This window comes from Topomyia yanbarensis, chromosome 3 (assembly GCF_030247195.1).
Source record: "Topomyia yanbarensis strain Yona2022 chromosome 3, ASM3024719v1, whole genome shotgun sequence".
NCBI lineage: Eukaryota > Metazoa > Arthropoda > Insecta > Diptera > Culicidae > Topomyia > Topomyia yanbarensis.
The window spans coordinates 404,828,216-404,843,894 of record NC_080672.1 but is presented as its reverse complement, the minus strand read 5'-3'; positions in this window follow the sequence as shown (position 1 = coordinate 404,843,894).

Below are 15,679 nucleotides of genomic sequence, written 5' to 3'. Positions count from 1 at the left end.
GAGAACGGCTCCATAAGCGGCCATCCTGGAAAACGCTAACAACAGTTTTTTCTCACTCCGTTCCCTTCATGAAAAGGAATCAATTTATTTGGGGCATTGGTAGAGTATTACTGATAGATTTTCAAGAATATTCTTGCAACGGTGTGAGAAAAAACTGCTTATTTCGTTTTCTAAGATGGCCGCTTTTCCAAGCTTTCTCAGTTGAACCATAACGTAACTTAAAATCGAAGAATCTAATCAAAATGTTTGCCTGTTTGCAAGAGTAGCATGACCGTTTTTACTGTAATGACATATATCAAACTCTTAATCCGAAGTAAACATAACCTTAAAACCATACCACAATGCGGCGTTATCCGGTTTCAAGCTCTCCGCCATTGATGTCGCTGAAACGAACCGCTATAAATCAGCTTCGACAGTAACCGATGCCAATTCGTCTAATGTTTCACTGTCAAGCGACATGCTTTCAAATGATTTGCATGCAAACTTCAAATTACGAAAGAAAATGTTTCAAATAACCCTGTTGCCATACCACAACAGACGGAATAAACTGCGGTATCAATCATCGGCTTTGCTTTATTCCATTTGCGTCTTCCTGCTGCCAGCTTCTCGCAGCCATCTTCAAATCTACATAAACTGGAGAATCTTGAGCAAACAAAAACATTACATCGTATATGCTTCAACAGCTCCTACCACCACCCCCCAAAACAAAATCAATTTATCACCGGAACTTGAATTGAATTTTGAATTCACAGCCACTTGCACACTGAACGCGCGGATTTCGTTTCCAAAGCTTCTACAAGCTCTCGTGTTCAATACTGTCGCTAAAACTCCTACACACAACGATTTGAGTGATTTGCATTCGGAATCAGGATGCACCGTTACTTGAGCATAAACCATACTTGCATTGACTGCAGAACCACCTCCACCAGCAGCAGTAGCAGAAGCAACCTTCCGATCTCGATAGCGAATCTGCGCTTATAGCAAAGTCGGTCTACCGAAACTCTCTGCAGCTGACGTCGCCTCGTCGGTGGGACGCAATCTCTTCCTCCCGCTTCCGGGATCATTTGCCCGATTATTGATGATGGTCTGGGAATGTCGGGATTTGGCGCGGGGGTGTAACCTTTTTCCCTCCTACTGAGCGAACGCAATCTCACTGTCAATTTGAATGATGGATTGAGAGTTTTACTGGAAAGTGCATGATCTAAATGTTTGGCTGGATTCCGATGCTGTCAGTTTGACGGAGGAAGTGAAGCAAAGTGTGGATTTCCTTCCGGTGTTTGGAGGAGCAGCTTTAACGGGTGGATGGTTCCCGTTTTGGTGTGGCTGGAACGAATCGGGTTAAAGATGCTGCTGCTGCTACCTTTCGGAAGGAAGTTAGTTTCGATGCGAGATTTTCAATTGTAACATTCACGAACAAATTTAACAACAGTTTCCGCAGCTCGTGTTGCGTTAGGAAACGGGTGCTGGGGTGTTGAAGTGCGGAATTCCCGGAAGACAAACATTGACGTTTCCAGGATGGCGGCAACGTGTTCTCCAACAGGCGGTTCTCGCACCGCCAGGGCCTTGATTGCATACAAAGAGAAACCAAATTGTAAACCTGGTGCAAATCTCACTAATTGCAGAAAGTTGCAGCAAAAAAAAGCTCGTTCATTTTCCGTCTCACTTTCCGAAGGAAAACGCTAGATTCTCTTACAGCGGAGGTAGCCACAGTCAAGTAGCACCGCTTGGCACGTACACATTGTAATGTTGGCTTTTGTTTTACCACCGCCGGAGCTCGGAATCATGACTAACTACCAGCCCGGAAAGCACGCAGCATTTCAGTGTGATATGGCCTACACAAACACTCAGACAGGCAGCGTACAAATTGCCTCGTTCGCGAGTACCCTCGCATCGCATCCATTAGGCAATGAAAGTCTGCTCCGGAGCGTATGAATTACACGAGGCAATCTATTGTTTTCGTTTCGGCTTTGTCAGAAAGTCGAAATGAAAAACAAAATCGAAATTAGAATGGAGTTGTTGTGTTTTTCTCTTGTTGTTGTTTGTTGTAGCTGATGTTGTTGGTTCAAGCTGCGCCGAACGAGCGGAGCTTTGTTTGTTTCTTGTCCTTGACAGTCGGGCTGTCAGTCTGTCTGACAGGACAGGCAGTCATTCGGTTGGTATGAATAACATGTGGATCACAGTTATCTTCAAAAAAATTGCAATCTTTATCTTTGAAATTAAGTTGACTGTTTTCTATTTTTTTAGGTTAAGTGTATGACTATCCACTCGCACTAAGGCAAAATAGTTAGTTTTTGATTATAAATCAGTTTGCAGAGCCAATCACAAAGTCTGGTCCACTTGGCATGAAGACATATTTTTTCTTTTTAGTGCGCTGATTTGGAATGTTTTATTAGCGATTTGGTTTTACACGTGTTTCAGTAGTGAAAATTTCGTACGGAAATGAGCAGTACTGTAAAACTTGTAAACTGGACAGAACACGAGAATAGAAAATTGATCATTCACACCACTGCCGCAAACCCGATGTTTCTAACATGAGAAATGTTCTCAAACGGTTACGTGATCGAGAGGAGTGTGACCTGAAATGTTACCGGTCGTAGTACCGCCCTGAGAATCAGGCAACCAAACAAGACGTCACGTAGCGTTTCTGGAGGTCTTGCAGACAGAGCTCTCCCAGAATGTCATTCGTGAGACTTCGATCACCGAGCGCTTCCTCGGATTTACACACACGTGGTTCCTACTACATCACAATCAGCGAAGATTTCAAGTTTCTGCTGGAGAAATCCGCAATCCTCAATTGAGCGGATGTGATTAAATATGTTGAGATCGTCTACGACAGACCGGCAATGAGTTTTCAGCATTATATACGCGTCATGGAAGTAAAGCAAAAACGTCAACGATTTTAAGTAGCTTCCCTGGGGTGCTTCTGGCTTAGCTTAGCTTAGTTGACCGCCCATGAGTTTCCCGTGATTGATCAAAGCCTGCTGAAATTGCATATTGAACCAATTGTATAGTATGATCAATAACGTAGATGGCTAAGCCCATGCAGGACAATTTTGGGATGGGAAGGAATGTTAGTTCAACACTTTTGACTATTATGACCGGTAGGGAAATGAATCAGGATATATCTTGGTAGATATTGTGATTTGTCTAAGTATTCAGGCGCTTTGTCTTTTCATTTTAGATCAAAGTTTTCAGGAGTGCAACCTCAAGCAGAAACAATGCCGTTCGAATAGGCATTTTAATTTTAATAATCTATAGACAATATGATCTTAGCAATATGTACGAAAATGGTTCGCGATCAATTTCTAATAATTCGAAACGAACAAGTTGACCTCCGAACAGTCGGCCCTCGGGAGTATTTATTCTTATTAACACTTCAATTCATTTCCAAAGTTTGCAGTGCAAAGCAAGCGTACAAAAAGTTCAAAAGATATCCCCAATGACGGCGAGGAAATTCATTGCGAAATGTTAATGACAAGATGGCATCTCCACTCTCCCTATCAGACACGTTTTCATAATTGCGTTAAATGCCAAATTCCAAACAACTGGATAATTTTGAAGAAAGGACCAGGAGTGCGATTGTATGAAAATTTAGCTTCTGCTGGCCTTACATTTTTTGGCAGAGTGAAGTACTGGAGGGCATAAGTAGTACAAAGCTAGTGTCAGACCTTCAAGAGACCTCAAAAAGTCACTTTAGGAGGTATTCGGCAATGTTGATTTGTCAGCAGACGGTTCCAGATTTAATGAAAAACTGGCTTATTTTGACACATCTACAGATCGCTTGCCAAACAAAAAACCTTTTGTGTAATTCAACAGCTTCATTGTAGGCCAATTCAAAAAAATTTCCTGCATGAAAGTTTGCTTTTATAAATACTGTTTTTAAACCAAATCTTTGAAAGTTATATCTTGGCGTAGAAGAGCCGGTATATTAATATATGCTGTTACTAAGTGTAGAATTAGACTTCATTCTTTACGGCTATCGTTGGCGCACGATCGTACACAATCGGGAATAGCGAATCAGAAAAGGAAACTATATGTCAGTTATTCACTCAATATAGAATGGATAGAGGCTATAATGCAAAACTTTAAGGTCCGTCCAGGATAAGTCTTCGGCGCGAATCAATATCTTGACCTAGGAACTCCTAGTATGTTTTAGTCGCCCCTTAGGATATGAGAGCAGGTTCCGAGTGGTTCTATTCTTAATTTATTCCAGGATAATTATTAATACCTTACTTATTTCCCTTTTTATGAACTGGAAATATGTTCGCAGATTTCAAGCAAGATGAAGAAATACCATTAGCGAGGATGTTGTGAAGAGGATGAATCTCCAAAGCTTCCATTCTTATCATGTTTAAGACAAAAATAAAGTAAACACATAAATATTGCGAAAGTCAAATAAAGAGAAACTAAGATGAATCGGTGAGGCGAATCTGTCCGTAGTAGTTGTAGTCCGAATTGTACCAGAATTCTAATAACGCCATTTTGAATACGTTGAAAGCTTTTAACGCATATCTGCAGGTTAACAGAATTTTTCCCCATCGGACTAATGCTTATTTAAGTCATAGGAACAGATAGCCTGCCATACAAGATAATTCTTTACGAATTTCGACAGTTGAGTATGTTTTAAAAAAATCTCTACCACCTTTCCCCTTCCCGTCTACGTGTAATATTCCTGTCCAAGAAGCAGTTTAAAGTCTTTAGTTCCTGGCAGTCGTCAAACGTTTTTCAAAGAGTTTAAATACTTATTGTCTTTGTGAGAGGTGACTTGGCCACAGTGAACAATTTCGCCAACTTGCGATTGGTTTAATTTGGCTGTCACTTCGACGTATTTTCACAACTGATGTGTTAAAATCAAACAGTAGGCATACTGCTACACACATACATTTTTAAAATGGGCGGTGTGCAGTTACGATGAAAAAATGCACCAAGTTTAATTTGAACAATTTTTGATCGTAACATGAATAAGAGTGCTATTTACAGGTGATTACTAAATTATGGTTCGAAAGTCTAATTGGAAAAGAAAGCAAAACAACAGATCGTCGCTGTTGTGCTATCTTATGACAAATGCTATTTTGGTGTAAACTGCGTTAGATATGCTACATTACTTGTCCAAAAAATCTCTACAAAGTGGCGTTTACAGAATTTTGACATTCTGCTGGGTTACTGAGATACAGCGAGAAACGTGCTGTGAAATTTTTAATTTTTTGCTTTAAATGACTGTGTCTGGGGATTGGCTCAAATTATCTTGACGTGTAAGATGTTTGTATATGTAAAATTATCTGAGAAACACAATGGCATAATCATTTTCAAAACAAACATGAACGTATTGGGAGAAAAATGCAATTTAAGTTTTAAACTGGAAATATGCTCATATTTGGCAACACTGTAACCAATAATAACTATTTTTTCTAGATTCCCTGACTCATTTCCTTCAAAATGCATCTCATTTATTGTTTATAGACCAAATTAAGCCAAAGATATGAATAAATGTTCGGCTTCCAGTCTTTGAAATATTTAGCAAACGGAATATTTACTTATCATCCGACGTTTCGGCTACATGTATTGCACCTTTCTCAACAACGATAACACGGTAACTAGCTTAGTAAGTGTTCAGGTTAAGCAATGTTTCTTGTAATGTAATTTTGACTGAGTGTAACGTTTTGTAGATTCCTTGAGAAAGGCGCAATACATGTAGCCGTCGTCGGATGATAAGTAAATATTCCGTTTGTTAAATATTTCAAAGACTGGAAGCCGAACATAACCCCTATAAAAAGAACTCCACCAACAGTCGTTAGTTTTCTCACAAAGATATGAATAAAAGTTAATAATTGATGACTTTTTTCTATGGAAATTTTTCATGCACGATTATGACCCGCCATACAAATTTTGTCATCAATACACACCTATGACACGTGTGAGTACGACTTCTGTTTACATTTATAGTTAAAACTCGCAACATAGTCAACTGATCTTCGTAATATTTGAGAGATTAATATAGAATAGATAGAAGCATCAATTGTCATCTTTGAATTGTTTAAACCATTTATTTTGTAGATATTCAATCTCAAACTTTAAAAATCGTTTTTCTCGTGCAAAATGGCGCTTGTCATAAGATAGCACAACAGCGATGAGATGTCCCCACAAGCGGATCGTCAGAATCGAACTCCTCCGTAGCCAAGACAGCATAATAGTTTGCCGTAAAGAAAGGTATAGCTCTCTAGCATTTATGCAAAAGAACGCTTAAAGTGTCTTATAAAGGAACGCTTTAGATTGTCCGGACGCTGTTTATATGCGGGGCAGAAATCCAACAAACCATCAATTCCATGCTTCAGTAGGTCGACATATAAATAATAGCATCAGTGACCACACCGTCGATCTCAACTTTGTGAGCAGGCAAGTAGGTGTAGTAGCCCTTCATAAAATACTTGTCCCCTGTAATGTCATTTGCTTGCTTTAGGTAAGATATTACCATTCTAAGCTTATCTGAGCAATCTTTCGAGCTATCTGTCGCGGTTGAATATATCTGCGCTCTTTAGAATACGCAACGGATTATCTTTGATCCGAAAGAAGATCAGATATGGTTGGACTAAGATCAATGTGCATCATAACAGTTTTTGCAACCGACCGAGACGGTTGTGCCTCCAGGTGGAAGGTTTTGTTCTCGAGAGAGTGACGGAGTGCGAGACGCTGTATGCGTTATTGTGGGAGAGAGAGAGACGAGTTTGTTAAGTGTGAGTCGACAGTTGATACGTCGGAGGCGTGGTCAACGGCATCCTCGACAAGTGGTGTTTTGACAGCAAACCGCGGGTAGACGAATTTGCCTACCGCGGTGGCAGAAATCGACAGCGATCGTGCCTGTACACACAGAAAAAAATATAGTGTATTGGTGTCGTCGGGCAATTCTAATCGACGAGAGGGAAGCGTCACAGGTAGACCCATTTGCCCTATTTGTCTACCGCAGAAGTGGTACGACGAATAAGGAAAACAAGTGGCACCGAAAACCGCATCGACAGTGGGATTTTCACAGCAAGCCACAGGTAGCCACATTTGTCTACCGAGGTGGTGGAAACGGAGAGAGCGCGGTTGTGGTGGTGATACCGACGAGCAGCTTAATCGGAGAGAGTTTTGAAGTGTTGCAGGTAGGACTATTTCTCTACTGAAGAAGCAACGCGACGAAGAAGGACAGCAAGTGTCACATTGTCAAACAACGGGCACCGAGTTTACAACATAACACATGAGGTGTGTTCTACCGGTGTCTTCGTCACCTAATAGATAGTAGATAACAGGTATATTTTTCATTCCTTTTTGTGATAGTTTTTCTTACTAGGTAAAATGGATGAAGAGATGGGAGAACGAGTAACAGACCCTCCCCCTAAGCCTTATGCTGAAAATGTAAATCCGACTAGAATTAAAATTTACCCAGAGTCGTCAACGGGACCATGGATTGTATTTATTAGGCGTAAAGCAAAGGCGCTAAATATCATTCAAATTTCTAAAGATTTGACTTCGCGATTCTCGGATGTAAAAGAGATCGTCAAAGTTAATAAAGATAAAATACGCATTGTCGTTGGTAGTCTCAAACAAGCCAATGCAATTGCTTCTTGCGAGCTTTTTACGCGTGAATATAGAGCGTATATTCCTTCAAAGGAAATTGAAATTGATGGGGTCATCACAGAATCGAGTTTGACTGTTGATGACTTAGTTAAGCATGGGGTTGGTCGTTTCAAAGACACCATACTTAAAGACGTAAAAATACTTGAATGCAAGCAATTGCATTCAGTATCACACGAAGGAGATAAAAAAGTTTATCGACTGTCTGACTCATTTCGAGTGACTTTCGCTGGGTCTGCGCTGCCCAACTATGTCATTATCGATAAGATTCGTCTCCCTGTTCGCCTTTTTATCCCTCGTGTAATGAATTGCCTTAATTGCAAACAGCTTGGCCACACAGCCACTTACTGTTCCAATAAGGCACGGTGTGGCAAATGTGGGGGTTCTCATCAAGAGGATACATGCAATGAAAATTCAGAAAAATGTTTAATGTGCGGAGAAAACTCACATGAGCTCCCTGCATGCCCCATTTATAAATTGCGTGAGGATAAAATTAAACGATCCTTGAAGGAGAGGTCTAAGCGCTCCTATGCAGAAATGTTGAAAAATGCTACCCCTAAACCCATCTTCTTAGAAAACACTTACGCATCTCTATTTTCGGAACAGTCTGACTCCGACGGAGCGTGCGAAGGTACATCATTTGTTTTACCCGGAAATTCCAGAAAAAGAAAACAGTCTTCTTTTCCCAGGCTGCCAAGCAAGGGCCTTAAAATTTCTCCACCAATAGATAAACTGCGCCCAAAACCGAAAAATTCCGATTCAAAACCGAAATCAATTCCGCCCGGTTTTGGGAACGTACAATCCAAACAGAACACCATTACTGGAAATAATAAAATTTCGACTTCCTCTGAGCCTCAGCCGGGGGTAGGATTATTGAAATTTTCTGAAATTGTTGATTGGATTTTTAAAGCATTCAATATTTCTGAACCACTAAAGAGTATACTTTCAGCTTTCCTCCCAACAATTAGAACATTTTTAGAGCAGCTGATTGCTCAATGGCCCATCCTTGCAGCGATTGTATCTTTCAATGGGTAATTCACCTCCTCCAATGAAAGATTCCATCACTGTTTTACAGTGGAATTGCAGAAGTATCATACCTAAAATTGATTCCTTAAAAATTTTACTGCATAATTTAAAATGCGATGCTTTTGCTCTATGTGAAACATGGCTTACCTCAAACATCAATTTCAACTTAAATGATTTCAACATTATTCGCCTAGACCGAGACACTCCGTATGGAGGAGTGCTTCTAGGAATTAAAAAGTGCTATTCTTTCTATAGAATTAACATCCCCTTGTTTGCGGGCATTGAGGCTGTAGCTGTCCAAACGAACATTAAAGGTAAAGACATGTCTATCGCTTCTATATATATACCTCCCAAAGTTCAAATTGGACAACGTCAAATTTTTGAGGTAGTGGAATCCATGGCTGCTCCGCGTCTGATACTGGGAGACTTCAACTCGCACGGAGTATTGTGGGGTTCCCTCTACAATGATAATCGATCCTCTTTGATATACAATGTTTGTGACGAATTTAATATGACAGTTTTAAATACTGGCGAAACAACACGCATCCCCAGACCTCCTGCACGTCCAAGTGCATTAGATCTATCTCTGTGCTCGACATCACTTCGGTTAGATTGCACGTGGAAGGTTGTACCTGATCCTCACGGTAGCGATCATTTGCCAATCGTTGTTTCAATTAACAGTGAATTAGGCCTTACGAATTCAATCAATGTTCCTTATGACTTAACACGAAATATTGATTGGAAAACATACCAAACATTAATTTCCACTTCTCTTGCTTCGACAGAAGAGCTACCCCCTACCGAAGAATATGAATTCTTAGCGGGTTTAATTATTGAAGCAGCAGAACAAGCCCAAACGAAATGCAATCCTGGAATGACAATAAATAGACGACCCCCTAATCCTTGGTGGGACAAAGAGTGCTCTGATGCATATGAAGCTAAACAAGTTGCCTACAAAGAAATTATGAAACAGAAAGGGGGTATACGTGAGAACTTTGAAAATTATTTCATTTTGCAAAACAAATTTGACAGTATACGTCGTGCCAAAAAATCTAGTTATTGGAGACACTTCGTTAATGGCTTGTCAAGAGAAACATCAATGAGTACTCTTTGGAACACAGCCAGAAGAATGAGGAATCGAAACGTGACTAATGAAAGCGAAGATTTTTCGAATCGTTGGATATTTAATTTTGCCAAGAAAATTTGTCCCGATTCTGCTCCTGCGCAGAAAATCACTCGCGATGCTCCCACAAGTAACGATTTCATAGATTCGCCTTTGACAATGATGGAATTCTCAATTGCACTCCTCTCATGCAACAATAATGCTCCGGGACTAGACAGAATTAAATTCAACTTGGTGAAGAATCTGCCTGACCTAGCAAAAAGACGCTTGTTGAATTTATTCAACAAGTTTCTTGAGCAGAATATTGTTCCGCGTGACTGGAGACAAGTGAGAGTTATCGCAATTCCAAAACCGGGAAAACCAGCCTCCGATCATAACTCGTATCGACCGATTGCAATGCTATCCTGCATCAGGAAATTGTTGGAAAAAATTATCCTACGACGTCTCGACAATTGGGTTGAGGCGAACGGCTTGCTATCAGATACCCAGTTTGGTTTTCGGAGGGGAAAGGGAACGAATGATTGTCTGGCGCTACTTTCGTCAGAAATTCAACTCGCTTACGCAAAAAAAGAACAAATGGCGTCTGTGTTCTTAGACATAAAAGGAGCATTCGACTCAGTCTCCATTGATGTTCTCTCGGAGAAGCTACATCAATGTGGTCTTTCACCGATATTAAATAATTATTTATACAATTTATTGTCAGAAAAGCACATGCATTTTTCATATGGCGATTTGGCGACACTCAGAATAAGTTACATGGGCCTCCCACAAGGCTCTTGTCTAAGCCCCCTTCTCTATAATTTTTACGTGAATGACATTGATAATTGTATTGTCAGCCCATGCACTTTAAGACAACTTGCAGATGATGGCGTGGTTTCTGTTACAGGACCAAAAGCTATAAATTTACAACAACCATTGCAAAATAGCTTGGATAATTTATCAATTTGGGCTTTAAAGCTGGGCATCGATTTCTCTACGGAGAAAACAGAGTTGGTCGTTTTCTCAAGGAAGCGTGATCCAGCTCAGCTTCAGCTTCAGTTGGTTGGTAGAACGATAGCCCAAGTCATGACCTTTAAATATCTCGGAATTTGGTTCGATTCTAAAGGTACATGGGGAGGCCACATTAGGTATCTGATAAAGAAGTGCCAACAAAGGATAAATTTTCTGCGAACAATAACTGGATCATGGTGGGGTTCTCATCCAAGTGACATGATAAGATTGTATCAAACAACAATACTTTCAGTAATGGAATATGGGTGCATCTGTTTCCGTTCAGCTGCGAACACTCACATTATTAAACTGGAACGGATACAGTATCGTTGTTTACGAATTGCCCTAGGTTGCATGCAGTCGACCCATACGATGAGTCTTGAAGTACTAGCGGGAGTTCTTCCTTTAAAAGACCGATTCTGGGATCTCTCTTCTCGTTTACTTATCCGATGTGAGGTTATGAACCCACTGGTAATTGAAAATTTTGAAAGACTTGTCGAGCTTCAACCCCAAACCAGATTCATGACAGTGTATTTCAATCACATGTCACAAGAAGTAACGCCTGCTAGGTATGTTCCCACATACGTCAATATACTAGATATTCCTGAATCCACTTTATTCTTCGACACGTCCATGCAAGCAGAGATTCGTGGAATTCCGGATCATCTACGCTCGCGGGAGATCCCTAAAATATTCACAAGTAAATATCAACACATAGACTGCCTTAAAATGTTTTACACTGATGGGTCACGAATCAGTGAGGCCACTGGTTTCGGTATTTTCAACAATAATTTTTCAATTTCTCTCAAACTTGCAGAACCCGCCTCTGTTTATATAGCGGAACTAGCAGCAGTTCACTATAGTTTTCAAATAATTAATACTTTACCCCCGAACCATTACTTTATCCTCACTGATAGTCTCAGCACAATTGCAGCTCTACGCTCAAAGAGGATTGATAACCACGATCCATTCTTTTTGGGGAAGATACGAGAATCTCTGAGTAACCTGACAAGAAAATGTTATAAATTTACCCTAGTGTGGCTTCCCGCCCATTGCTCTATTGCGGGCAATGAGAAAGCTGATAATTTAGCCAAGATTGGTGCACTAGATGGTGAAATATATGAAAGACCCATCGCTTACAATGAATTTTATAGCGCTTCTCGACAGAGGACACTTACTAGTTGGCAAACATCTTGGGACAATGGAGATATGGGACGATGGCTACACTCAATTATCCCTAAAGTATCAACGAAGGCATGGTTCAAAGGATTGGATGTAAGTCGGGACTTCATCCGTGTGATGTCTAGGCTCATGTCCAATCATTATACTTTAGATGCGCATCTCCGTCGTATTGGGCTCGCTGAGGGTAATCATTGTGCTTGTGGAGAAGGTTACCATGACATTGAGCATGTTGTTTGGTCCTGCACTGAATATCGTGAAGCCAGATCACAATTAGTAGATTCTTTACAAGTCCGAGGAAGACCAATCCATGTTCCTGTTAGAGACATCCTGGCGTATCGCGATCCTCTATACATGGAACTTATCTATCATTTTCTAAAAACAGCATCTGTCAAAATTTAATTAAATTCATCTCCTCACACTCTCATCCAAGGCTAATCATTCACCAATTAAAGTGTCCTAGAATATTTAGTTTTTAAATTTAGACAATAACAGAAAAAAAGTAAATAAATACACCCGAAAATACTAGATCATTATGAAATACAACAATGTAAGGAAAAAAGCAAACAATAAAGTGATTTCGGTGTTAGTTTTAGACAAAGTACTAGTATAGTTAAAATTAGTCTTAAGGATTTTTGTAACGTGCTATGTAAAAAAAGAAACTGGCGTAAAAAGCTTTTGCAAATGCCGTGTCAAATAAACGTATGGAAAAAAAAAAAAAAAAAAAAGATCAATGTGCATAGTTTGAAATGGGAAATCGTGACCTTCAATGGTGAATCTTGTTCGACATCCATTTCAATATCAGCTGAATTTTTGTCAGAACTTATGCGCGGGCTTGTAGTCCCTCGCAAAGTGAAAACTTTCATAAGACGAAGGAATAGACTGAGTTACACGAATTACATGAGATATAAGAAATTCTATCCTTACTCGACGTAGGGCTGGATGCTGCCAATTTTCTTGGCAAATGACAAAAAGCGTGTGTAACAAGTTATAATAGTAACAGATCCCAAATGCATCTCTATCGCACCCGCTTGCGCAAAAAGAGAAATGGTACTGGGACATAACCGGAATGTCGTAACGGCATTGGACTGGTACTACAAATCTAATAATATGTACCGTAATCAATAAATCACCAACCAGCTCACCACTTCTAGAAATAGTCTCCTCAGTATACTTGACTGTATATCAAGTCTCCTGAATAGAGACTCCGCATGTTGCCATCCAAGATCTACTTGAAACTTTATGTTGAATAAATAACGAATACCCAGGTTAAATAGTCACAAATCCGCATTCATACCACTCGAACCATGTTGCTGATGCCTGGGAAGAAGTTCCTCATTTATCATCTCTAATGGGATGCTCTTTGGCGCGGTGTGACATGAATTTGGGAATAGTGGTATCGTTTATATTCGGAGATAGGTCATGTGGTCGTACCTCGATTGCGTTATCTTCCTAATACGCCGGCATCTGTATGGGAGATCGGAGCTAGTTGGTGGTGTTTTCAGTTTTCATTTTTTACCGCTTTGACTTAGATAGATTGTTCAAAATAGAACACGTTGCTTGAATGGGCGTTGTTGGCAACAGCCCTGACATTTTATGATTCATTGTCCCCATTTTAGATACCAAAATATGTGAGGCGGAAAAGCCGCCAACTTACCCCTGTCCCGAGGTAAGTTGGCGGTATGTTTGGGGCGAGATGGAGGAATGCCAGAAAATGAAAATTCAATTACTTCAGGGGCCTTTACGAAGTGTGCTGATTGTCTTATTTCAGTCTTGCACTCCATACTCTCAAGCAAATTTTAGAAACTCTACGGTCGATTGGCCGATAGTGAATATACCCTTACTTCGTTTTTTTTAAAGTAAAACTAGGGTTATATGCTTTGGCTATGCAGTCTTCGGTTTACAAAAACACTATTTGGTCCTTATCCGACGTTTCGGTCCGTTTGGGATCTTTTTCAAGGAGAAGTTTATTATGCTTTTTGTTACATCGATTTTTAATGTTTTAATGTTTTTTACCGATAATTTGTGTTCTGTTGTCCGGTGTCTTGTTTTGCACCAAGTGATTGTCATTTGTTTATCCAGTTGTTGAAATCAAAATTACCCGTTTAGAATATCATTTTCACAGAACACTTCTTTCCGTGTGCTTACATTTAGCCGCTTCGATCGTGTCCGCATCGATGTTCGGATCGAAACTCTTGTTCGGGCTGAAAAGATTTCAACGAGCTGACAGAGTACATACCTCGACAAAACATATAATTACGGCTTACAAGCCAACTGTCAAAATTCACTTTGAAAAGAATTTTCGGACAAACCGTTACTGGCCAAACACAGTTCACAGCAGTTTATGAAAGAGAAAACTTTTTTCTTTTGTTTACTACCAACATCCGTGGTTGGCAAGTAACGGTTTGTCCGGAATTTCCTTTCAAAGAGAATTTTTGACAGTTGGCTTTTAAATCGTAATCATATGTTTGTCGAGATACAATGTTCAAAAAGTTGCTTGAGCTCGTATAGTCAATGTAGTACATATAGGTGTGGCAGAACACACGATTTGTTAATGTTGGCAACCAAAAATATGTAAACAATCCAGAATCACAACGGGTCGACGTCATAGCATTTACACGATTCTAACACCACTTATGTACCACATTGTTATAGAGTGTTGTATGGTGGTGTGCTTTTGAACTTTTTTTGAACGTATTTAGATCTATTGTGGTATGCCCCTGTCTGAATCTAAGTGTACTATCTACTATGACATATCACTATTGATGAGTGATTGTCGTTACTGAGGTACACACTCTTCCCATTTAGGCACATCACTTCATATGAAGTTTATTACCTGCTTGGGATTTGCAATCCAAATATCAAAAGGCTCCAATGTTCCGTTACCGAGGACTCCAATGCACTGCATTCGCAGAGAAGATACTCTGATGTTGCACTTTCAGATCCGAAAAAGTGGACGCGGCATGTATCGTTTGTAAGCTTACCAATTTTCTTAATATGATATTTACTCGAACAATGTCCGGTAAGTAGTCGTGTCATGATGCATAGCTCTTTTTAGTCGATGCATCTCCAGGCATTTTTGAACTTACTGTTCGTGTACCTGTATCAGATTTGGTTTCACTGAAACGCTTCCTAACAGATGGTGTTAACTGTTGGTTTGGAGGTACTGAATTGTCATTATGGCCTCAATAGCAGGCTGCCCAGAAAAATAAAGAACTTTTGAAAACCCATTCGGCTCACAACTGAGTCGCTTCTTAATCCCACCAGGAGCGAAAGTTCTAAGCAACTCGAACAGCAGCTAGACTACCGAACGTGTGGGTTTGTATGGGATTTTTCGATAATTTACATGAAGAAAACCCATTAGATCATATGCTCACTGTTAGGTGGCACTGTATGCATCAGATTATCGCAGCAAGTGAAAATATAGTACAAGTCATATTTTGGTTAGAAAATGTTAATTACACATGTTACCTTATAGAGGGCTAAAACACTAACTTTTGAAGGAAGAGAGATTGAATACGGGCGTGTTCTGAAGAAATGCTGTAAAATGCCTTTTATACAATAACTCTACGTTGAAAAGTTAGTATGGGCGCCATCTATGCGGTAACATGTAGAACTAACATTTTCTAACCAAAATGTGACTTTGATTACATGCCAAATTTTTTTGCTAAAAGTACTCTTCAGCCGAACCTAACCAATCTTTCAAAAAATGTATAGTTCAGGGGAATCGAGTATAGATACACAACCATG